A 26,378-nucleotide genomic window follows, 5' to 3' on the forward strand; every position below is an offset into this window, starting at 1 on the left:
TTTCTTTCAAGGTATTTTTCTTTCTCCTTTGACTCATTGGGTATTCAGTACAATGTTGTTTAATCCCCACATATTTGTGAATTTTCCAGTCTTCTTTGTGTAATTTTCTAGTGTCATACCACTGTGGTTGGAAAAGCTGCTGATAGAATTTCAATTCTTTTACATTTATTAAGAATTGTTCTTTGGCCTAACATGATCTCTCTTGGAAAATGTTCCATGTACACTTAAGAATGTGTATTCTGTTGCTTTTGAATGGAATTTTCTGTAAATATCTGTTAGGTCCCTCTGGTCTTACACGTCCATGAAGGCCAATGTTTTCCTTATTGATTTGCTGCCTGAATGATTTATCCATTGATGTAATTGGGGTATTAAAGTCCCTAAAAGGGGCACCTGGGTGGCTCAGTGGTTGAGTGTCTGCCTTTGGCTCAGGTCATGATCCCAGGCTCCTGGGATTGAGTCCCACATCAGGATCCCTACAGGGAGTCTGCTTCTCCCTCTACCTATGTCTCTGCCTCTCTGTGTTTCGAATGAATGAATGAATGAATGAATGAGTGAATGAATAAATAAATAAATAAATAAATAAATAAATAAATAAATAAAATCTTAGGATACATAAAGTCCCCTAAAATTGTAATATTGCCATCCATTTCTCCCTTTACATCTGTTAATATTAGCTTTATATATTTAGGTGCCTCTATGTTGAGTGCATGGGTTATAAATATTTGAATATTCTCAAATGTTCAATCCTCTTGTTGGACTGACCCCTTTACCATTATGTAATGAGTTGGTCTCATATCACAATCTGTTTTACAGTCTATTGTCTGATATAAATAGAGCTACTTCAGCTTTCTCTTAGTTCCATTTGCACGAAATATTTTTCTATCCCTTCACTTTTGGTCTGTGTGCTTTTATATATAAAGTGTGTTTCTCATAGCCAACATATAAATGGCTGTTTTTTAATCCATTCAGCCACTTTGCCTTTGACTAGAGAATGTATTCCATTTTCATTTAAAGTAATTGATAGATATATATTTATTGCCATTTTGTTTTCTACTCCTTTTGTAGTTCCTCACTATTCCTTCTCTTGCTTTCTTCCTTAGTGATTTGATGACTTTCTTCAGTAGCATGCTTATATTTCTTTAACTTTTGTGTTTAACTATAGGTTGCTTCGTGGTTACAACTTATAACATTTTATTTCAAACTGGCCCGTCAGTCTCCCCAAGGGTAGTATGTCCATCAGGATTCTGAGATGACTCTTTTTAAAAACATGAGAATCTATATTGGGGTTACAAGCATAATCCCCACTGGCCACCAGAGCAGAGATCTGGAGACACCTTCTTGGTGACAGTCACAAAAATCATGGCTCCAGACAAGTATGTAAGCTCCTTTATGTGAACTATTAGCCAGCTGGAGCAAAGTAGAGAAAAGTATACCAAGATGACACCCACATTCCTTGAGAGCAGCCACTAAATTTGTGCTAAACCTAAAGCCAGCCCCTCATTCCAAAACTGCAGGACAAGCAAAGTAGCCTCATTTGCAGAAACACTGGGGGTGTGCCTCAGTCTGCTATCTGTGCAGTTCCCTAAGGGTGGTAGGCTGCAAAGAACTATCTCACCAATTACTACAGTCCTGTGGGACCCAGAAATGTAAGCCCCTTAGGCCACTAGCGCCGTAGCCTTCTAGGACAGGCCTATTTGAGCTCTGCTTCAATTCTATCAACTGTCACCTGGGTATCAGCTACAAAACTGGGCCCCAAATGCATATAAAGCTCCCCTTCAGGAGACACTGATACTCTGGAACATGGTAGAGGATGAGCACAAAGATAGTGCCCAGCCTCCAAAGTCCCTGGAAAACATTACAGTCAGCTTCTAGAAGCAAGTTTAATTAGAAGTCTGCCCCTCAGTCCACTATCATGATGGTTAGCTGATAGGCCTCCTTCATAGAAAACCTGGATCTGTTGCCTCTTGCTATATCCTGGGCCTGGTAGCTATTTAAGAAGTCTTTCTCTCTTGGTTATAGTCCTGTGGGATTCATTCCAAAGCCAGGCTGTGTATAGGTATCCCCTGGAAGCAGTCACAAAAAAAAAAAAAAAAAAAAAAAAAATCAAGGTTTCAGACAGAGATACGAGCTCCTTTATAGATGAGACTGATTATAATCCCAAGTGCCCAGGAAGGCAAGTTTCCTTTTCATGGAAGCAACCACAAAAATTGGGCATTAGACATATGTAAAGGTTCCGGAGATGACTAGTGCTTTGCAACCAGCAAAGGGAGAGTGCAAATATGGTACCCACCAGTCACTGTCCCCAAAGAATATTTCAGCAGGCTCCTGTTTGTGTCTGCTAAATTACTTGTATGCCTGTTAGGCTGATGCTTTAATATAAGCAGGTGAGCTTCTCACTTTAAGTCTGGGCATGATTGGCTACCTCCGAGTTGGGCCCTAGGACAGGTGAGTCAGCACCTGAGTCACTAAACACTAAAGCCATGTTTCTCAAATCATTACCATCTTGAGTGTCTTGGGACAAAGTTAAATACTATACGGCTCATCACTCAGGTTTATGTCCTAAAAATTAAAGTGACCAATGTGAGGTTTGAATACTTCATTACTCAGGGAGAAGCTTCAGGTTTGAAGTTCCCTCTGTGCTGGGGGTGGGATTTTTTATTTATTTATTTATCTATTTATTTATTTATTTATTTATTTTTATTTTTTTAGATTTTTATTTTATTTATTCATGAGAGACCTAGAAAGAGAGAGAGAGAGGGGGGGGGGGGGGGGCGGGGCAGAGACACAGGCAGAGGGAGAAGCAGGCTCCATGAAGGGAGCCTGACGTGGGACTCAATCCTGGGACTCCAGGATCACACCCTGGGCCAAAGGCAGATGCTAAACCGCTGAGCCACCCAGGGATCTGGGGGTGGGATTTATGAGGCGATTGTGTCCTAGCCTCTCCTCCCTACTTTGATGTGGTTTTCTTCTCATTTTCTGGATATGAAGTGATCACTTAGCTTTTAGGTTTTAAGAGAAGTTGTTCTATATGTACCTATAGACTCAGTGTATCCATGGGAGGAGGTAAATTCAGGATCTTTCTCTATTGCCATCTGAAACAAAAACTTTTTTTTCTTCAAATAATTCTATTTATCAAAAAGGGTGCTACAGCTTTACAACCACGGTTCAGATGTGGCCCTGGAGAGATACAGTGAGGCCAGCCTGGCAGCTCCTTCACCACATCATCAGCACTGAGTTCATATGTTTGGCTTGTCCTGTGCAGACTATGGGCATCCCCCAACAGCAGGGCAGGCAGCAGAGGTACTGGGGAGAGAGGTATCTCTCTCAAGATTCACAGAACATGGAAGGTCATCTGATTGAAACATCAGTAAATCATTCCATACCACCTAGCTTCCTTTAAATATAGTTATAATATAGTAGAGTTCAGGTCCAGGAGCAGAACTGTACAGTACCTGAATACAGTGGTTGGTGGCCTTGCCCGTAGCCTTCTGGGACAGGCCTATTTGAGCTCTGCTTCAATTCTATCAACTGTCAGAATTACAGATGTTCCACAAGTGAGCACACAGGTCTTTTTCTCTGGTCAACAGGTGGGTGCTAACACCACCCCCTCTCCACCCCAGCTAGGTCCTGGCAATTTGGCACACATGGAACATGGAGACAAGAACCCAGAGGGGCCAAAAGAGTCTGGCAGTATTGCCAGAGCATCTGAGTTTGTGGACACCCTCTCTAATCCTGTTTGTGGGCTTTCTCCAAACCAGGTTTAGATTGGCTCAAATCCCTCTGTCTCACCCAGCCAGCAGCCAGAGGGAGGCAGAGAATATTGGTTAAGAGTACCCTGGTTCAAGATGGGCAAACGGGTCTTCCACCTGCAACATAACAATGAATGTGGGTAAGACCATCTGGGGCTAGTGCCAGGGGTGGCAGCAGCTAGTGATACCCACTCTACAGCCTGACTAGCCTGTGGGCCTGCAAGGGAGCTGGGTCAGCTCTTCACCAGCAGCAGGTGAAGTTCAGGCACAGCCCCAGTGGCTGCAGCTGTGACCATGCACTGCCTGCAAGGAATGGAACCGCATTTACTTCATCTGCTTGTCAATCTGCTCAAAACAATACGTGCATTTTTTAAAGTTTCCCTGAGTGGGTCTTTTGAGCATCAAAAAAGTTTTCTTTCCCAATATAAAACAGGAAAATAACACATACAGTAAAAATATTGGAGAGATCACTTCCTCAGAGAAACCCTCAGAGACTGGTTTGAGGTGGGGGGGAGAGGAGGAGGAATTGAGGATGTCACTTGCTGGGCAATGGCCAGCTCACACCAACCTCAGGCCCAGCCGCGACTCACCCAGCCTCGAGCCATGCCAATGGGCCAAGAGCAAATCTGTGTGGAAGCAAAGAGCAATTTTGGTATCACAATCATATTATCTGAAGTACTCAAGGCTTTGACAGATTGCCACCTTTGGTGGAAATGAAAAAGGGGACCTGAGGGTGGAATGGAGAAGTTAGGAAAAGCGCCAGCTAGAAATCCTAGGGCCCTACCCTGTCAGGACTGGGGCAGACATATTCTTTGGGAAACTGGGTGTCTAGAATAGTGGGGATTTCTCTCAGCACACCAGGCTTCACTCCCCTCAGATACCAATGCTATCCCATAACAGGGGAACATGCTTGCATACCACAGTCTCCTATGATGGACCTTGGCCTGTGTTGGTGGGTAGGGATACCTTTCTGGTGTTCTTCCTTCCTACCCCACATCCCCCATGGGCTGCTCTACCACTTACAGCTCCCCAGGGCTTTCTTCATCCCAGCCCTTACTCAAAGCTCCCCATCATCCATTCCAATGTTTCCTAATATTTGATCATTTACATACCATCTTTCATGACTTCCAACATTTCCAGTTATCACCGATGCCATTATTTTCTGAATGTTTTCCTTTAGCTGACTAGTTTTAACTTAAATACATGCATTTTTAATCAAGCTTTTCATGACGACTAAATGGAAACCAGTATCATTTGCAAGCAATAGAAGATAATATGAAATTGTGGAGAATAAAAATAAAAAAGTATTCATTCAGGGACCACCAACCCTCCCTCCCCCCCAGGTGATCCTGGTTCACATCTAAGATACTATACTCCTCTTTAGGAAGCACTCTTCCCACCTGGGCTTACCTGAGCCGATAGCTAATTACACCAATTTATTTGAGGGGAGATATCACCATCAGATTTCTTCACCTAGTGTCCTTCCCAGATAACAGCTGCCTATTCTTGGATACCTTCACGGTCAATCCAGGGGAGAAAAGCAGAAAAGTGAAAATTCTCAGAATTGAACATTTAGTCCCTAGGACAGTTAACCCTCTACCCCTCTTCTCTAAGCTTTACCCTGAAGACTGAGGAATGAATGAGTGAATACATGAAGAGGTGAATGAATGAACATATCTTAGACACTGAGCAGAGTCATTAGGAAATATGTTTTTGGATTATGTAGGTTTCTGTTAAGTCTACTTACAAGTAGTAACTTTTGCTATGCAACTGACTCATAAATATTGGGCCTTTCATTTCTTCTGCAAGTATTCACAGAGTCCAAATGAGGACTCAGGCTGGGTGCCTGAGATCCCACTAGAACTTCAGGATGGGAACTCCGGCTTAGCAGAGAAATAGCAAGCCTTAAGGAATCCCAAACAACCCCTTGGGTTTTGTCAAGCCTGAGGACCTTCATAGGTAGAAATAGAAGGCCTATTCCAAGGTTCAATTAATGTGCAATCTTCAGATTTGAAATTCAAGTCTCCAGCCCGGAGCCTGGCTTCCTGCTACAATGGGAGTCAACATACGGATACCAGCAACAGCCTGTCTCTGCTCTGAGCATCCAGACCCTGTCAGGGGCAGGGGTATCTGCCTGACGGATTGCTCACTGTCAAGAAAGGTGGCTGCACACATGGATGATATACACAAGGTGGCTCGTAAAACTTATGAGCCATGTTCTGTGCTGTGACCTGGGTGAGGGATGGTTCAGCTTCAGTGGAGGGATAATTAAAAACAATTAAGTGTTACCGGAGAGATGACAGAATTCAGCTCAGACTCGAGGGGTGTGCAAACCCGGTCTGGGAGAGGGCCAGGAGCCTAAGGCCCACACCTCATTCACTTAAGGAAAACAAAACCACCACCACTGCCACCGCCACAAACAACAGATTGTTGAGCCACGGGCAACCCTGCACTGACCAGTTGGTGCCACCCAGGGGGCTTCAGCCAGTGGGGTCTGAAGAGCATTGTTGCCCTCCTGCGCTTCCCAAGATGGCAGCCTGTTTGAGGCATACCGTGGGGTGCCTTCACTGTATTCCCAGAAAGAGCCAGTCACACCCATCACCTCATCCCTTTCTCTATTTCTTGGCTGTCACCTGAAGGAGAAGGGTCCAATGAAATGAGACAAAAGGCAGAGAAGAAAGTGGTTGAGAGAAGAAAGAGTGGGAGACTCTTCATCATCCGCATTTCAGGATGGAGTCAGAACACAAGAAACATGGGGTCTTGGGGAATGAGGTGCAACAGGGCCAGAGAATCCTGTAAAGGCAGGGAGTGGGTTCCGCATTACTATCAGACCAACAGGAACAATATATTGCCTTGGTTTCTTAGGCAACTGGAATACTACTACTCAGAAAATGGTTGTAGGTATCTATCTAGTAGGTGGTCAATAAATGATAGCCATTCTAACAATCATTTATAATTACCCTTTTGTTACCTAGTATTACAACCTACTTGATAAATTTGAGTCCCTCTGTTACTATAGTTTTTTTCCTGGAAGGGGTGGGGAATAATAATTGTTATCATGCCATCCCCTCCAGAATGAGATAAAGAAGAGGAAGGCCTGGGTTAAAATTAAACAGACCAAAAATTGTGTATAAAACATGAAACCAGGAATTCTGGATACCTAGGCTTCTTCGCTGCTTGCATCCCCAAAGGAAAACAAGAGCAAAGTTTTTATACACATGGTTTAGTTATTTTTGTCACTACCTGCTTAGTGTTTAATGGAGGGGGATGGGGGAAGGAGGGACAAGGAAGTTTGTATATCACAGCCATCAAAATATATTGCACATTGTATTCCTTCTAAGGAAAACAACAATGTATCCGGCCACACCCCAGATACCTCAAAGAACTTCAAAAGCTTTTAAAAACTGTCAAAAGAGAATAGAACCTTAGTCTTAAACGCATAAATGAATTTCTTTCTAAAATAAACAGGAATAGTCTTACAAGGGGAAAGTACATACAATATGAATTATATGTGGACCTGTGAGAGTAGCTGTGGGGCCATATTTAAGGCAAAGAAAAGCCTGTGTGAATAGATGGGTCTGTGTCCATAGACTGAAGGGAAAAATCTAGAATTAAAGTCACTTTTGAATTTCTTTTTTATCTTGAAGGGGAACAAAAAAGCACAATACAATTCAATCAGGAATCCATTAACCACCAAGCTCTCTTAACTTCACCTAAGTATTTCTCCAGTTCATCCATTTCTCTTTATTCTTTTTTTTCCAACATGTTCCAAAAATGTGCAATCAATTCTTTTATGTCCTACTGTGAATGCTTCCTCATTGGTCTCTCAGCATTCATTCTTATTTCCCTTTCAACCCATTTCCCACATGCCTGTTGGAGTCATAAAGTAAAACTTAAAACCCAGTCCTCACACACTTGATTAAAATCCTTTTCAGGCACATCATTGTTCTTTGAATAGAGACCAAAACCCTTCACAAGGCATTGCAGGATCCAGCCTCCAACTACCTCATCATCTCCGTCATCCCCCTCTGCCCAACACCCATGGGGCTGGTTCCAGATGCTGGACCTGCACAAGACACCCTACTGGACCTGGATCTCTCTCCATTTCCCTGTTCCCTTTCACCTCAAGTGACTTCTGCAAGGAAGCCTTCCTGACCTCCCAGCCCTGGTGTCAGATCCTTCTAAAGGCACCTTGTACTTCTCTTTTCCATAGCATGTATCCCAATTTAAAATAAGTAATTATAAACTTATAATTGAATGTCTATTTTCTTCTGATAAGATAAATGACCTATTAGGGCTGGGATGGTGTTTGTCTTATTACCATTTCCCCCAGAGCCTAGAAAAGTGTCAGGTACATAGCAATAGTCACTGTTTATTGAGTGTTTACTATGTGCTAGGAACAGTTTTAAGAACTTATATGTATTAACTATGGTAATCCTCATAAAGTCCTATGGGTGAAGTCACTATGATCCCTGTTTTATATTTGAAAAATATCTAAGCACAGGAGGATAAGAAATTGATCAAAGGTCTGTAGCTTTGAGTGGTAGACCTGGAATTGGAACCCAAATAGATCGACTTAAAACCTTTCTTAATCACAATTTCACAGTACCACAAAGTTGGCATTCCATACATATTTGTTAAATTGATTAGTCTGTTTGTCAAAAGATATTTATCAAGCAAATCTGCAATATTTTTAAAAGCTAAAAATCTATGAGGCCTCTTTACCAAAAAGTAGACCTATGGTCAAAAACATGAGCACACATTCCCTCACATGGATTCCATTTTGCCTTCAATTGCAGAGTATATAAACATGAGGCAGATTTGTATATAAAAAGAGCCCAAACTAAAAATTTCTGGTCCAGACTAATACATGGTAACATCATCTCTTAGTCCAATGCTGCTCAAAAAAAAAATTTTTTTAAGATTTTATTTATTTATTCATGGGAGACAGAGAGAGAGAGACGGACAGACAGAGACACAGGCAGAGGGAGAAGCAGGCTCCATGCAGGGATCCTGACGTGGAACCCAATCCCAGATCCCTAGAATCACACCCTGGGCCGAAGGCGGCGCTAAACCACTAGGCCACTGGGGCTGTCCTGGTCAAAATTTTATAGGAAAATGATTGACAGATTGACTCAACAGATGAGCTTGTTAAAAACACAGATTCAGATTGAAGAAGCTAGAGTTGGAGCCTATGACTCAGCATTTCTAACCAGCTCCCAAGTTCAGCCACTGCTACTGGCCCACAGACCACACATTGAGTAGTGAGGTCTGAGACAATCTCTCAAATAACAATCTGAGACTTTTGAGAAGACTGGGGAGTAGTGAATTTGAAATTGAGCTCTCTGGTGAGTACCCACGATCCAAACTCTCAGGAACATTAATTGAATAGATTCATTTGCATTAGTCACTAGACTTTCCAGAAACACCAAAACAGGACTGGATTTTGTGCAGTATGGGAAGACTTCAGCACCTTTGCACAGAAGTGGGCTTCTGTGCACACACAGCTAACATTTCCACAAGAAGCATTTGGATTTGCTTAAATACTTGAGTGCTGAGTAGAGGCCCAAGGGTTTTCTGCCATTAAGATAGGGTTTTCAAACTATTCTTTGGCATACACAACCATTCTTCACATTAAATCTTTGATGGACACCAAATCAATAAAATAAATTGAAAAGAACAAGGCAATAATGTCCTCCCAACACTCCTTTTAAATGTACTCGAAGTCCTAGCTAATGCTATAAGACAAGAAAAGGAAGTAAACTGCCAACACCAAATGCTGGTGAGAATATGGAACAACAGCAACTCTCATTCATTGCTAGTGAGAACATGAAATGGTACAGCCACTTTTTTTTTAAACCATCTTCACCCATTTCACTCCCATCCCCTCCTTGTCTATGGCAATCATCATTCTATTCTTGGAGTTCAATGTTTTGTTTTATTTTTTAAAGGCAATATTAACTTTTCAAGTAACTGCTAGAAATTGCAGGGAATAGACAACTGCAGCTTCCTGGTGAAACAAAGGAAACGAGGAAAAACAACCCTCAAGAGACAGCTTGGAAGTTTATTGCAAAACTAAGCCATACAATCCAACAAATTGTGTTCCTTGGTATTTACCCAAAGGGATTGAGAACTCATGTCCTCATGAAAACCTGCACACTGATATTTATAGCAGTTTTAGGTATAATTGACAAAACTTGGAAGCAACCAAGATGTCCTTCATTAGATGAGTGGTTAAACTGTGGTATATGCAGACAGTGGAATGTTATTCAGTGCCAGAAAGAAATGAGCTATCAACTCATGAAAAGACAAGGAAGAGCCTTAAATTCATAGAACTAGGTGAAAGAAGCTAATCTGAAAGACAACATAATGTAGGATTCCAACTGTATGACATTGTGGAAAAAGTAAAACTATGGAGGAGTAAAAATCAGTGGTTCAGGGGCTCGGGGAGGTAGGGATGCATAGGCAGAGGACAGGATTTTAAGACCGAGAAAGTGCTCTGGGTACTATAATGGTTAATACAGGTCATCATATATTTGTCTAAACCCGTAGAATGTACATCAAGAGTGAACCATTATGTAAACTATGGACTTTAAGTGATTGTGACATATCAATGCAGTTCATCAAATGCAACAAATGTACCACTCTGATGGGATCGTGGATCATGGGACAAGGTTCTGTGTGGGGGCAGAGAATTCATGGGAAATCTCTGTTTCCTTCCCCTCAATTTTGCTGTGAACCTCAAACAAATCTTACAAATAAATTGGAAAATAAGATCACTTTCAGTGGTTGGGGAAATGTGTAGAAGGAAAACAAGAGTGCTGCCTTTCTGGAAAGACCTACCCAAATGAACAAGCAAACACAGGTTTGAATACAGAGAACAAATTGGAGGTTACCAGAGGGGAGGGGTTGGAAGGTGGACAGAGTAGGCGAAGGGGATTAAGAGATACAAACTACAAATAAGTCATGGTGATGAAAAGTAGAGCATAGGGAATATAGTCAATAATACTGTAATAACTTTGTATGGTGACAGATGGCAACTCTGCTTACTGTGGTGAGCAATGTGTAATATACAGAATTGTCAAATCATATGTTGTATACCTGAAACTAATATAATGTTGTAAGTCAACCATACCTCAATTAAAAAGAAAATCTCCCCACTCAGCCATATTGATACTCTCTGGGGTGTCTCTTGAAAAACTCTCTTAAACTCGTGTGAATGTTCCTTGAAAAACACTGCTAAATCACATGGAATGAAGGATTTGGATCTGCATCACTGGTAAGTCACTTCCATAGTTGGTTTCTGAAAGTTTGGCTCGGGGTGTCAATGCATTCACTTCAGGAACCAAAGAGTTAAAGAACTCTATCTTGAGAGGTCCTTCCTCCTCCAAGATTTACATCTGCTATTCTAGAAGTCTATGATTCCATTCTTTTCTAACTTAATTAAGGGCCGGGAGTTTAAATACAGCATCAAACATTTTGATATTTGTCCATCCTTCCATCTCCCTGGGTAAAGAGGTTTTTTTGTTTAGGGGACTCTCGTGTGCCAGAAGTCACTGGTAATGAGTCTGATGATTATACTCCTGCTGCTGAGAACCTAGACCTGCCCATTCTTTCACCCTCTTTCAATTCTGATGTGTGGTTCAGGGTTTTGTTTTGGTGGGTTTTTTGGGTTTTTTTGAGACAATATTAACTTTTCACATAACTGCTAGGAATTGCAAGGAGTGGACAGCTGCAGCCTGATGTAGTGAAACAAAGGAAAGGAGGAAAAAGAGGAGGAAAAGCTCCACTGCTGAGGCTGGGATTTTTTTAAAGGGAGGGAGAAAAAGATTTTGTATTTCATAACAGAGAGTATTACGACGATGTAGCCACACACAATGAAAACCTTGTGTTTTATTAAAATGAAAAAGCTTGCTCAAGGCCTCCATTACTCATTTCCGGATGGAATGGCAAAACTTCAAGTTTGAAAAGACTCAAGTAGCTACAATCAAACTTTCCCTGGTAGCAGCTGATAACACAGCACTTTCCAGAAATCCATTTTGTAGATTGTGCAGCTCAGCTCTTTTCAGGACCTGGAGGCTGAGCTCTGCACAAAAGGGGTGGCAGCAGAGAAAGCCTAGAAATACTTTGGGCTAGAAGAATCCCCTCCCCAGCCCCCGCCTTGTTGTAGGGAGAGAACTAATGGGGGAGGGGGCTTAGTGTGCATAGACGAAACTACCATAACGCAGAGGTCAATGTTGCCCTAACCCCCGTCCTTCCGCTCAAAAAAAAAAAAAAAAAAAAAGGAGAGCAGAGCCCCACAAAGCCTCCTCCTCACCCAGCTCATTTTCCCCATCAACCAGAGGACCAGTGTTCAGAGACACAGAGGAAGACGTCAGGTAGCAAACAGCAAACCTCATGCCAGTTCCTCATTTAAGTTGGAGAACAGGCACCTGGTCTTCATTAACATTGCTGCTGTACTTAATGCGTTGCAGGTGTGAAAGTGTGTGGCTGAAATCTGACAAAACACCTGTCTTTTGTGGCACCATTAGATCTGCCTAGTGTGGGACACGACCCCCTCGGGTGTGCTTTCTCCTGCCTTGAAAGCCACAGTAAGCATTGTCCTGTAATTACAAAATCAGAGTCATCATTGCTGGGAAGAATTCCTTAACAAATTATACCTAATTAGTCTGAAATTACCTTTAATTCATGGTGAAACCATAGGCTTAACTGTGTTCTATAACACCTTCCTTTTTATCTTTATGCAAATATGATTATACACTATCAAACTGGCACCACCAGGCATAAAAAACAGCTGCAGCTAGTTCTTTGGTTACTAAATGGGAACTGGACGGGTGCCATTGATTATGTTTTCTGGAATGCTGCATCAAAAAAATAATAATAATATCAGCCAGTTCCTTCCCTGCGAACTCCAGTCTTCTTCCCCGCCCACAGGATCCTAATTGAAAGCTTCGAGATTGATGTCCCTTGCCCAAACCCCCCACCTCCTCCCCACATTGACTGCAGACACATGTGTACATCTTGCTGCCGCCCAATCTTTTAGGATGTCATTAAGTGTCAAAACATGTCTCATTTTATTTCTGATCACGGCATCTTATCAGATGGCTTCTTCAGTTCTCATTCCCATATCGGAGCTTCAGGAACCTTTGATTCAAGACACTTCGGTTCATGTACTTTGGTTGCAAAGATTACATGCGTCAGAGGCATTCGCCTAAGAGCTTTACAAATATACTCCTTATTTGATCCTGGCTACAAACCTGGGCACTAGGACTATGATTATCATCCTTATTTTGCATAAGAGGAAACTGAGGCAGAAAGAGCCTTGAATGAAATCAGCCAACCAGAAGAGATAAAGCCCAGATGCTGATTCAAGCCATCTGTCTCTGGTTTGCTCTTACACACTCTAATACACACTCCCAGCGCTGCCCATGGTCTCTCTGATCAACACTGATCATTTCCAATTCTCCTAGAACACTTCTAAACATAACATTGTGGGAGTATTTTTCCAGTTAGTTGGCGTGTCATGGTGTAAAGTAGCATTCTTATCAGAGGAAGAAATCATGGCTAGTGCCTCACTTGGTTCCATACAATTAATATAGTAATTATATTTCCTCCTCCACACCCCATGAAAGCATTTTCACAACCAAAGCCATGTTTTCTGTTTCTATCAAAACCAAACAATGCTGGGTTTTATCACTTGGTACTGGTATGTGCGTTTGCACATATGTCTTTTAATTGTATTACAAGCTACATGTAACTTTTGCTCTAGTATGAAGAGTTTTTGAGATTCTTTCTCAAATGAAGCCAGAGTGCAGTTCTTCAGAAAGCCATAAAAAATACAAAATGCTTCTTTAGATGTTTAACATCTTCTGCCTCTTCCTCCATTGTCTGGATAATTCCTTGGAAGTCAGCACTGGCTTTCAAAGAGCCATTCCCATCCTGACAGACCACAGTATTCATGACTTCAACCAACCCCCAGGTTCTCTGAAGATTGTGAACTTTCAAAAAGAAACTCAGACCACATCTAGGTGACTTTCCAACAAGCTATGCTTTTGCAAGTAAAAAAGAGATTAATTTCTTGAACAATTTCGGGCATGGTATACAAAGTCAAATATATATCAGGTATGGACATTGCACCCTGCACACCTATAGGGGATCCTGCCCGTGGCCTGGAATGCAGTGGTGAACTGGTTAAAAAAATAATTACAACAGGACTAGCAATAAGGTTTTGGCTGAATGCTACTTTTGCTCAGTATCAATCAATTAAAATAAAAGCATTTTCTTGATGGTTGTTCATAACAGATATCCAGACCCATCTGTGGCTATTTTATTTATGGCATTGCTGTTCTTTGCCAACAACAAGTTGGCTAAAAATCAGATTTTAGAATCTTAATCAGAATCAAAACATTGTCTTCTCATTTGACGCCTCCATTCAAGTTCATGTTACTGCCATGTAGAAAATGGAATCTGCTTTCTGGAGGCCAACCCTAACTTCTGCACCATGGTAATCTCCACAGCCGGCCCACAGCTGTGGGATGAGCTGTATTTCTTTACAGTATTTTTATTAGGCTGATTCCCACAAGTTTAAGAACGTTGTAATTGGAGACACTTCAGGGTCACATTAGATTGAGCCCAATAAAATAAGAGGAGGAAACTGAACTCTCCTCACCCCTTTCCATGAAGTTTAGAATTTTCAACTCATTTCAAAGCAGAGGATGTCTCTTTCCAAGTCTTTCAAGTTCTGTAAACACTGCAAGTGCTACTGGCTTCCTTTTTAATCAGTGAGGGCCACCAGCTTACGTTTATTATTTCTAATTATTACAGCCTCCATGAGAGAACATTACTGCCGACAATTTGTGTTAGTAATGACTTAACCTGATTGGTCAGCAATGTAATCCCCTCCTTCTTTTTTCCTGCTCTTAATGTTTATGATCATCTATAACCCTCACACTTTGGTGTGCCATGTTTCCTCCCACACATACCCGCCCCAAAATAATTTTCAATGACACTAGTTAACAATTTGGAATTACTGAAACTATGGCTGGGTCCACTTGATGCCGCAACCTCCTATTGGAGAGGGGGGAAATTTGGTCTAACAGCTGGATGTTTGAGCTGCATAGAGTCAAACATCTGGATGTTCCCAAATATTTTTTTCCAAATATTTGGAAACATCCACAGATATTCCCTCATTTAGACAAAACATCCAGATGATAAACTGAATATTTCTCTTTTCATCCAGATATTTGACCAGTGAATTTTCTTTGAATCTTCTAGGTAAGAATACCCATCTTTTTTTTTTTAAGATTTTATTTTACTTATTATTTATTTATTTGAGAGAGAGAGCGAGAGAGAGAGAGCATGAGCAAGGGATGGGGCAGAGGGGAAGGAGAGAAAGAGGGAAAGAATACCAAGCAAATTCTGTAATGAGCACGGAGCCCAACTCAGGGCTCAATCCCATGACCCTGATTGTCATGACCCCAGCAGAAACCAAGAGTCAGTTGTTTAATGGACTAAGCCACCCAGGTGCCACTAGCTGTTTTAAAAGCCATTATTACACCAAAATAAGGGGGGAAGCACATCCTCTAGCTCCAAGGCACATCTTTATGGTTTTTCAGTAATTTCAATAGTTTTTCAATAATTTCACCATTCTGAAACACAAATTAAATATTTCATTTTTAAACATATTTATTTATTTATTTATCTGAGAGAGAATGCAAGCAGGGGGAGAGGCTAAGGGGAGAGGCAGAGAGAGAATCTCAAGCAGAATCCCTGCTGAACACAGAGCCTGACTAGGGGCTCAATCCCATGACCCTGAGATCATGATTTGAGCTGAAACCAAGAGTCAGATGCTTAACTGACTGAGCCACCCAAGTGCCCCAAATTTTTCATTTTATAAAGAAAAATCTCTTCACAACCTAATCTATCCTTAAATCTAGGAAGAAAAGAGTTAAGTGTTGGATCTCAGAAAAGGGAGTTTCTTATCCAGTTTTCACACCTTACAAAAATATTTTTGTTGCCACTGAAAGTTATTTTTGAGGCTCTATTTCTTTCCCAGGAATGCTCATTTGGTCTCCTCCAATGGTCTTGCATCCAGAGACTGACAAATCTCTTCTAGGAGGTAGGTTTATTAAAACATTCAACACCCTGGTAGGATGCAATTCATTCAAAGCTGTACCCATATGTAAATTAAAGAAAATACAGATTTTTTAAAATAACAGCCTTTAATCCAGAAATTGGTAGTCACACTAAAATATGTGAAATTCCCTGAAATTGTTTATAAGCATTTTTGTAAATATGCATTTTGTGGGAAGGAGAAAGAGTGCTGAGAGATCACTCAGTCTCTCAAGGAGTGGTTTTTCAATGGGCACCTTCTCCTAACTTGGTATACTTTTTAAACTTCTAAAGGTATTTATGAGTCGGGGGAATAGATGCCACTCATTGTGCAAAGTTGTACATAATGAAAATACCAGTATATTTTATTCCCACTGTTGAACTGCATTCAAAGACAATGTGAATTGTCTGATGTCAAAGATGTCAAAGACACTTCGTATATAATCACCCAATACATATTCCCTCTTAGCCAGCAGTTGGTAGGTTGCAAGAAACTTTTCCACTCAAGCTTGTGATGGACGGACGAAAGGTTTAGCTCAAGGAGTGAGTAATGTCTTGGAAACAAACAGCAGGAAATAAAACTGGGCCTCACAAGTGACTAGAACTAGGACCTGTGATGCTCTGAGGTGTAAGGAATCCACTCCTCTTCTCTGTCTGAGACCACTCAGCCACCTCCACTGCTGCCCATCTCATCTCTTTCATAGAAGAGGAAAAGGATGGAATATAATCTCATAGAAGAGGAAAGGAAAGCTCTACCGTAAAGGTAGACAAAAAAAGACAGGCAGAGAATGCCTGTCACCTCATGAACACACAGGAAATGGCACACATTGCTGTTGTTATTGATTATCTCTCTGCAAACCAACTCTCCTGCTTGCTCAGTGCAATGACTCCTGAATGGCCACATTCAAATGACAGCCCTCAGCTCCCTGGCTTTGTCTGTTTATATGATTGTTGTTCTCAGTTCACTGGTGATTCTGAATCTTAATTTGAAATTCTCAGGGGAGCGAGCATATCTAATGAGCCCTGCCTGGGGCAGGTGTGTGCCTCTGGCCCCATCAGCTGTCACCTGCCCAGGGATGCCATGGTGCCCACTCACTTAGTCACAAGTTTGCTTGAGCAGATTCCACGGGAAAGAAGAGTGAGACAGGGAGAAAACAGACGACATATCCAATGCAGGTATCCCATTTTTAAACTTTTTCAACATATGTCTTTATGGTCTAAAATTAGAACATATGGCTAGGCACCAAAAAATTTTTTAATCTCCAATTTCTACTCAGAAAACATAGATTTATAATATTTGATATCTATTTTCCATATATTTTATACATGTATTTATGCTTTTTACAAGTATAAAATTATACTCTTCATTTTCTCTGTGCTCACTTTCCACTTAATGACATACTGTGAACATTTTTCATGTTTCTAAGTATTTCTCTACAATATTTTTCTTAATGGCAGGACAGGATTTGATTAAATAAAATAAAATATATAATACAATAACATGTCACTGAACAGTTAGATTACTTCAATTTTATAACATAATGGGTACTCTAGCGCAGTTTCTTTTGCATAAATTAATGTCCATATCATTTTTCTTTCTCTTTAATTAAACAAGAAGTAAATGTATGCATGATCATTTTGTTTTCTGTTTTAATTGGATTATCTAGAGCTTTGTATATTTTATTTTATTTTATTTTATTTTATTTTATTTTATTTTATTTTATTTTATTTTTTAAAGGAACACCTCTTGGATGTATTTATCATCTATCCATCATTTAGACAGATTTTAATGGGGGCCAACCTAAGTTAATGAAAGATAAACGTCAAAGACATAGTAAGACTCCAGGATCTGATAAGGATGTTTGTTGACTATGTTATCATTATTATTATTATTATTATTTCAGTGAAATTAATGCTCTGTTCTTCTGGCCACATCAAACTTTCTGAAACAATGCAAACCTAATCTACTCTCCATCATGGCTATGTCATCTACCCACTTACAAAGTACAAAGTCTAATATCTGACCAATAAATCAATATTGTCAATTCTATTACTCAAACCTTCATTTATTTTGTCTCCTCTCTATCAAATAGAGAGGAGAGGCCAAATAGAGTCTTAATATAATTGGACCTGACAATTTCTCCTTGTTTTCTGCATCACCTCTTGCAATGATATATTCAGAACCTATTATAAATTCATTGCAGATTAAATTTTTAAATACCTACAATAACTTTCTTTGTCCTATTCATTATTACTTGACATTAATTCTACTCAGGCATATACTAATGTTGCTAACCTTATTTTTTGTGTCTGAACCTTCTCAGCTTATTGCTCCCCAAACTTTTATTTTATTTACCTTTTTGGGTTCCTTTAATACAGCAAAACCTATGAGGCTGGTTTAATCCTGTTCAATATCTGTTTTTCTTCTACTAATGATTTAACCTATTTATACTAATCAGAACTGGTTCATTTTACTAAGAGACATTTCCAAAAATTTTCTATCATGGCTCTCATACAAATATAGAAATAAGCACATGTTACAGATGTTATTTAACTCAGGAGGGAACTGGACAGATGTCATAACCAGTTCAAAGAGAATCTGAAGAGCAGGCACACTTATAGATCAGGAATATTGACATGGAGGTGCAAATGGAGGCAAACTGGTTTTGGGGATGTTGTGGGGAGGTAGATTAGGTCAGAACAGAATTTGTATGTTTAGAGATAAAAATTAATTTGCATTGCTGTCAGTTACCTACAACTTGAAATTCTAAAATAACTCAAACATAATGAGAGGCTAGAATTAGTTAACCTGGGAGGGTATGCTTTATGGAAACAAGGCATAGTTTTCCAGGAAAGCACATGTTTCCCTACCATTTTCTTCCTTTCTCTTTTTAGACTCTTTGTTGTTTCAATCCTTCCTTGATGTTTTGTTTACTATCTATTTTTCTCCCTCTCTCCCCTCTAGTTATTTATGAGAAATTAATCTCCTACTTGTCACATATTTCAACTGTATATAAAAATTATTTTTCTCTAATTATTAACTTTAGATAGAAACATATTAGATGAGAAAATGACAGCTTTTATTTCTTTCTACCAAGTTTAATGATATAGTCCAAGATTTGAGGTCCAGTTTCTTCTTGCTTTCAAATAACCATTCTTACATCAAATATATTTAACATATAATTATTAACATTTTATTCTTTCCTTAATTTACCATTAAAATTTATGTTTTTATGATAATAATCCTCATCTCTCTGAGTTTATTTCCCTTTTTTAAAAATTTTTATTTATTTATGATAGTCACACATAGAGAGAGAGAGAGAGGCAGAGACATAAGCAGAGGGAGAAGCAGGCTCCATGCACCAGGAGCCCGATGTAGGATTCGATCCCAGGTCTCCAGGATCGTGCCCTGGGCCAAAGGCAGGCGCTTAACCGTTGCGCCACCCAGGGATCCCTCCCTTTTCTTTTTTTAAAAAAAAAATTATTTATTTTATAGAGAGCATGAGCTGGGGGGGAGGGGCAGAGGGAGAGGGAGAGAGGGAGAGAAAGAATCTCAAGCAGACTCCATGCTGAGCATGGAGCTCAATGCGGAGCTTGATGTTACAACCCTGAGATCACAACCTGAGCCAAAACCAAGAGTTGGACACTTAACAACTATGCCACCCAGGTGCCCCTCATTACTTCCCTTGAGTGTGTGTGTACATGTGTGTGTTCAACGTGTAGTTGTTACACAATTTTGTGTCTATTTTTAAAAGCACTTTATGCTTTGTGGGCTTTTGTATCTCTAACAAAATGATTCTGTTATTTTTGAATGTGAATAAAACCTAGCTATAGTATATAAATCTTCAGTTACAATCTGTTCTTTTCCCTTTAAAACTCTTAGGAAATCATTTCATAGACTTCTGGTGATTCTTAGTACAGAAGAAATATCTGAGCTGGATGTTTGGGTTTGGGTTTTGTTTTTTTTTCTTTTGCAGATGACCAGCCTTTTCTGCCTAGATGCATGTCAGCTTGATTTTTCTTTACATCTTGAAGTTTAAGACTTTCATCAGAATACATCCATTTGTCGAATTATTTTTATTAATATTTCCTGGGGTTTGTTGAGCTCATTCAGTTTGCAAAACCAGAAATTTGTCTACTAGCCCAGCCAAGTGTTATTTATTTTTTTCAAATATTGCTTCCCTTCTATTTATTCTGACATCCTGTTCAGTAATACTCACTCTCTCTAAGCCAAATCTTAGTAATATAGCCTCCAAATTACTACCTCATATAATTATCCTACTTCTTTGTCATTTACCTCTGCATTCTGGGAGATTTTTATTTTAGTAAATATTGCATATACCCTGATTTGATTTACTATGGTGTTATTTCAACTCCAATTGCATCTTTAAACCCTTTTCTTAAATGTTTACTTTAAAATGGGTTTTTTGTCTTGTAATGCATTTTAAATTTCTGCTTGCCTCTCAACTCAGTTCCAATTTCAAATCTGTTTATTATATCATCATCTCATCTTACGGGTTTTATTTTATAGAACTCATGTTTTTCCAATATTTGCAAACCCACAAAATAGTTTATAAAATATATTTGATTCCTTCAATTCAATAACTCTTTCAAATACGTTTTTCCGTATGAATCATATGACCCCAGTTGTGTGTGTGGGGGTGGGGATGTGCGTGTATTCACATGTATTCAAAAAGCTGAAACCTAAAACTAGAGATAGAGAAGAAAAGGACCCAGCAAGATAATTTGTGGCACATAACTCTAGAAAGCTTCATACATTGATTATTTTAGGTACTCCTAAGAATAAAACTGCAAGAAAAAAAAAAAAAACTATGCAAGGTAAGGTTAAAAACAGGAGAAATGTTGAAAATGTTTATGAATTTCTTCTGACACTCTATTTACCCAGCCAAGAAACTTATTCTACTCTGGAGGATACTTCCTGGGGAGAGACAGGAAGTTTTCTCTGGAGAGACAAACCAGTGAGAATCCAGAATGAGGCGGGGTCCTCAGACATAGCTGAGGGTAAAGGTGACATATCATTTTGAAAATGAGGTTGGGAAGCTAGGCAAACAACACTTACTAAACTGGGAGAGACACCACCCCCCCCCCCCGCCCCAGTACCCACACAACAGATTGGAGGCTTCCTTTCTAAAAATGCCCCCTCCCCAAAGACCATCAGATAATGGCACTCCAAGGCCACCAGCTGACAGGCCCTGTGAAAGAGAATTTTAATCTTCATTTTACATATGAGTGTACGGCCAAAGTTCACCACACATTTGAGAAAAGCCTCTAACAGGAAAGACCAGCCAAAATAAACAAATAAAATACACCAGAAGGAAACAAAGACAATGCAGCCAGCAGGAAAAAAAAAAAAAAAGCTTAGAAAAAATGTTAAATAGTATTAATAGTCTCAAAGTAATCAGAGAAGGTTTTTGCATCATGAAATAATAACATGCTGCATTTTTTAAAAGGAACTTTCAGAGAACAATTAAATAAGAAATGTTTTAAAAGAAGGGAAGATGGCTGAGGAAATCTCCAGAAAGTGAAGCAACCACACAAGAAAAGATGAAAAAGAGGAAGGGAAAAAAAATTATAAAATGAGAGGAGTCCCAGAGGTCCAACATCTAAATAATGGGAATTCCAGAAAAAAAAGGGAAAATTTAAAACATAAAGAAGAAATTATTAAAGAGATAATACAATAAAAGTTGCCATCTCCAAAGAAAATGGGTTTCCAGATTTTGAATGTCTAAGTGCCCAGCATAACAAATAAACCAACTACAGGGCATGTCTTTGTGAAATTTGAGAATGCTAAGGATAATGAGAAGAGCTTAAAGGTCTCCAAAGAAAACTAATAAGTCACTTCAGAAAATGTAGAATGAAAGTGTCATTTGACTTAGCAACATCAACAGCTAAATGATAAAGGGGCAAGATCTTCCAAAATCTGTCAGCAGAATTTCTAAGTCAGAACCCCAAATTCCAGACAAATTATAAATCAAATATCAAAGCCAAACAAGAATAATTTCAGGCTTTAAGGTCTCAGAAACTGTTTCACCCTTTTTGCAGGAAGCCATTTGTGGTGTTCCACCAAAACAAAGGAGTAAACTATAAAAGAGGAAAACATAAAAGTTTGGGAACTGGAGGTCCCATCTGGTTAGAGACTAAGAGCAATGCAAAACATGGTGAAGGGATATCCCAGGATGACAAGAAGCCTAGAAGGATACAAGATAATGGAGTGCCCAGGAGCTATATGCCAAAACTATTTGACTATTATTAAGGAGATTTACTTTTAATTTGGAGAAATTAACAATAAATTAGTTATAGATACAGAGAAACTAAGCAAACGAACAGGAAGCAACTGTCAACTCCAGACAAAACAAAAAGTTATACAAGAAAGAAAATGATAAAAATGATACAAAGTTACCTGATATAAAAGTGGCTCACCTGTGAATATTATTTACATAACTATACTAAGATAAATACTAGTTAATAAAGTGTTAATATAATTATAATGAGAAATGTGGGAGGAAGAAACTATCTCTTAAAGTAAAAAATAATACCTAAAAAATTAAAGGCATAAAGTGTGAGTTAAATTTGGAGGTAGCTACTAAATGTCTGCCTTAGAAGAATGAGAATTGGCAACAATGAAAAGGAGACTGGCATAAGCCTTTCAGCTGACTTTTTAAACTACTACTAAATATATTACTTTGATAAAAATTTAAGTTTAAATTTACAATAAGAGAAAACTAAACGGAATATACTCAAAATATGTTTTTCCTTCAGATTATTTATTTATTTTTTTCTTTTTTTTTCCTTCAGATTATTTAAACTATATGTTCATTTCTTTCTGATTAAGAATTATTTACCAGATCCACTTTTTTCCCTAGTTTTTCATATTGCATTAGTCAAAAGCCTATTCAGGACTGGTATTTCCCTCAGAAACAAGGTGGGAGATTCTTCTTGGCTTGTGGTTTGAAGATACCTTTCAGATTGTCATGGTAATGGGTTTTAAGAACATAGAACATAGAACAGAGGGGATCCCTGGGTGGCTCAGCGGTTTAGTGCCTGCCTTTGGCCCAGGGCTGATCCTAGAGTCCCGGGATTGAGTCCCACATCAGGCTCCCGGCATGGAGCCTGCTTCTCCCTCCTCCTGTGTCTCTGCCTCTCTCTCTCTATGTCTATCATAAATAAATAAATAAATAAATAAATAAATAAATAAATAAATCTTTAAAAAAAAAAAGAACATAGAACATAGATGAGGTCTGGCAATGCTGGGGCTGAGAGAAAGGGTTTCAACACAAGGATTGTTCCCCATACCTAGTAAAGCTGGTCCAAGGTTGGAACACCTATGGGGCACCTTCCTTTCAGGAATAGGAATGATGTCCCTGATTGTTCAAGAGAGTTCCTTTACTTTCCTTATCATCACTCTGCTTCCAGTGCTCTGAAGTTCCCAGTCCAGTTCTCCAAGCAGCTACTCATCTAATCAGGGGAGAAATGTGCCTTCTCTGGAAGCCGTTCCTCTATTACTAATGCCACTGCAGAAGGTGGCATTTTAATGTGGCTGCCCACATGCATGAATCTGCAGGTCAGATTTCTTCACAAAGCTCCCTGTTGCATCACTTAAGGTCATTTCAGCCTAAGAAAATGACTTTTCCAGAGCGGCTGCCACCAGTGCTTCTGGAGGCTTCTGCTCAGGTCATCCAGCCTCCCAAAATTCTCACCTCAATTCTGCTGACAGTGGGTGGGAAAAGGGCTCCAAATGCTGCTTTCTCCATTATTCTACACCTTTCTCTGTCTCCAGTCCAGCATCTCTAAGTTCTCAAGTTGCCCAAAAGAACCAAGATTTCTTCTTCTTGCTTCTCACAAAGTCATAAAACTCCCTTGCAAATTAAATAGTATTCTACCTTGAGGGGTCCTTTTTTAGAACTTGATTGAATCTAGTAGGAATTTCTGACATTTGAATAGCTCTATTTCCCAGCTGTCAATGCTGAGGAATATTTTTTTCATGAATTTTAAATTTTTCTACATCTTTTCCACAGAGGGATACCTAACTATTAATGTCAGCATAAATTAAGACATAGTAAGTATCTGTTTGGTTTAGGTTCAGTTGTATGTCACAAAAAACCAAAACAACATGAACATTTATTGCTCCCTCACATGAGGAAGTCAGGAAGTAGGTATCCTTAACCTGTTATGATAATTCTTTTCATCTCATTGCTTTGCCATCCCTAGGAAGTGGTGCTTCAACTCATGATCCAAAATGGCTGCTAAGATTTCACACATCAAATCTGTGTTCTGGGCAGGCAAATGGAGAAAGAAGCAAGAGACTGGGTGAATGTTCCCTTTAAAGTACACTTTCAAAGTAGCACCTAACTTGGCTTACATCTCATTGGCCTGAGTTTAGCTTTGCAGCTTCACTGAGCTTCCAGAGAAACAGAACATTAGAGCCATCAAAAGTTCTTTAGACATAAAATGAAAACTGGTATTTCTAAGGAAGGCAGATGTATTCTTTAAAAAGTTTTTTAAGAGGCACCTGGAAAACAAACAAACAAACAACCCCCCCCCCCAAAAAAAAAAATAAAGAGGCACCTGGGTGGACCCAGTCAGTTAGGCAACTGCCTTTGGCTTAGAGCATGATCCTAGGGTCCTGGGATCAAGTCCCACATTGTGCACTCAGCAGGGAGTCTGCTTGAAGATTCTCTCCCTTTGCCCCTCCCCCAACTTGCATGCACGTGTGTTTTCCCTCCTTCTCTAAAATAAATAAATATAATCTCAAAAAAATATCTACTAGACCTAAGTATAAATCTTGCTAAAAGTAGAAACCTAATAAATTTATATTAAATGAATAGCTGAGTAAATGGAAATTTCATAAGCTTATATAGATAATTATGAATACACAAATTTATGTGCTTATAAGTATGTATTATATAATAAATTATATAAATTTAGATATATATACATAAATCGTATCTGTTGACATCATGACTTTAATAAAATGTATTGCCATATGCTAGTTATCAGGTATTTATGAAGCATCCCTTGTATGCAGAATATAGTAATGTATGTAAACATTAAAAAATAGGATACTTGGTTTATGCTATCCTGCATTTTAAAACTTGGTCTTCTGTGGAGTACTTTGAAATGTCAGGAGGCAGGGCACCTGGGTGGTTCAGTTGGTTAAGTGTCTGATTTGATTTGGGCTCTGGTCATGATCTGATCTCAGGATTATGAGATCAAGCCCCTCGTGGGGCTCTTGTGCTGGGAATGGAGCCTGCTTAAGCTTATTTCTCTCAGGCGCCTGGGTGGCTCAGCTGGTTAAGCATCTAACTTTTGGTTTTGACTCAGGTCATGATCTGAGGGTTGTGAGATGGAGCCTCAGCTCTGCACTCAGCATAGAGTCTGCTTGGGATTCTTTCCCCCCCCTCCCTCTTCCTGACCCTCTCCTCCTCCCCCAACTTGTGCTCTCTCTCTCTCTCTCAAAAACAAAAAACAGTCAATGTCAGGAGGCAAATATTGTCAGTAGCCTTATCTTCCACCACCAAATCTCTGAGATGAGTGCTACCATCCAGCGATGAACCGATATATAATATAGCTCAATGAAAATGGAGAAGGTGAAAGAAATGTAAATTCTAATCTCTGGTCTTTTGGCCAGAATGCACAGATATTCTGATAAACCTGAATATCAAAGCATAACCTATCTGCAATGACATTTTTATGCTGCGCACAGCTGTAGGGACTTTTCTCACAGCATCAGAAGATGTTTGCAATGGTTCCCAAGGAGAGCCATAAACTATTCTCCTTTTCTTGATTTATGTCTCCTTGCACTCTTGTCATGGTATCTAGTTCTTCACTGATCCAGACAACATTCCAGAGAGCTCAGGGCTTGAACTTCATATTTAAACATTGCCACCTCAGCTCTGTAATGGATCTTATAGATTCACAGTCTCCTTCTGCCAGTTTAGACAGCCAGAGGACAAAGTTAGGAACTGAGATATCAGAACAAGTGAGCAAGAGAGCTTGAGTCATCATCACCATTTTCCCATGTGGCTCCAATGAGTAGCACCCTTGTCTGACCCATATAACAACCCAAGTGCAACATATGATATGAGTCAACCACACTCTAGAAATGGCTTCTGACACTCCTGCAGCCTGATACTTTGATTGCATTGTGGTTGCTCTAAAAGCTCTAATGCAGAGCTCTGTGGATTCTTCTCTTTACTATGTGGTTTGAAGCTGGGCAGAGGGGAGGAGACATTGGAAAGAAAAATTGCCCAGTGCACCATGACAGCTATATAATTAGGCAAAGCAGGCCAGTGCTTACGGCATTTGTCATTCAGCAATTGTTCACCTTCCAGGTTTGCTAGCCAGGTGCTTTGAACAATGAGGTGATAATAATGTCTTCATGTGACCTGAGTCCAGGGAACACTCAAGCTCAAATAGGCAAGGCAGAGTCCCTGGTGGAATAAAACAAGGACTGCATTATTTTCTGAGTGTTCACCAGTCTATTTGCCATAAAAATTA

The 26,378-nt window shown here is 39.6% G+C and overlaps 1 long non-coding RNA gene across 2 annotated transcripts in view; it reads right to left on the reverse strand.

Moving 5' to 3' along the window:
* LOC111098045 overlaps positions 1-23,395 on the reverse strand; it is a 106,813-nt gene extending 83,418 nt beyond the window's left edge. For both annotated transcript variants that reach the window (XR_005366769.1, XR_005366767.1), the window contains exon 1: positions 23,175-23,395. This is a non-coding gene — a long non-coding RNA (uncharacterized LOC111098045). The remainder of the gene's footprint in view (positions 1-23,174) is intronic.
* Positions 23,396-26,378: the final 2,983 nt, after the last annotated feature.

Source organism: Canis lupus, chromosome 11 (assembly GCF_011100685.1).
Source record: "Canis lupus familiaris isolate Mischka breed German Shepherd chromosome 11, alternate assembly UU_Cfam_GSD_1.0, whole genome shotgun sequence".
NCBI classification, from domain to species: Eukaryota; Metazoa; Chordata; class Mammalia; order Carnivora; family Canidae; genus Canis; species Canis lupus.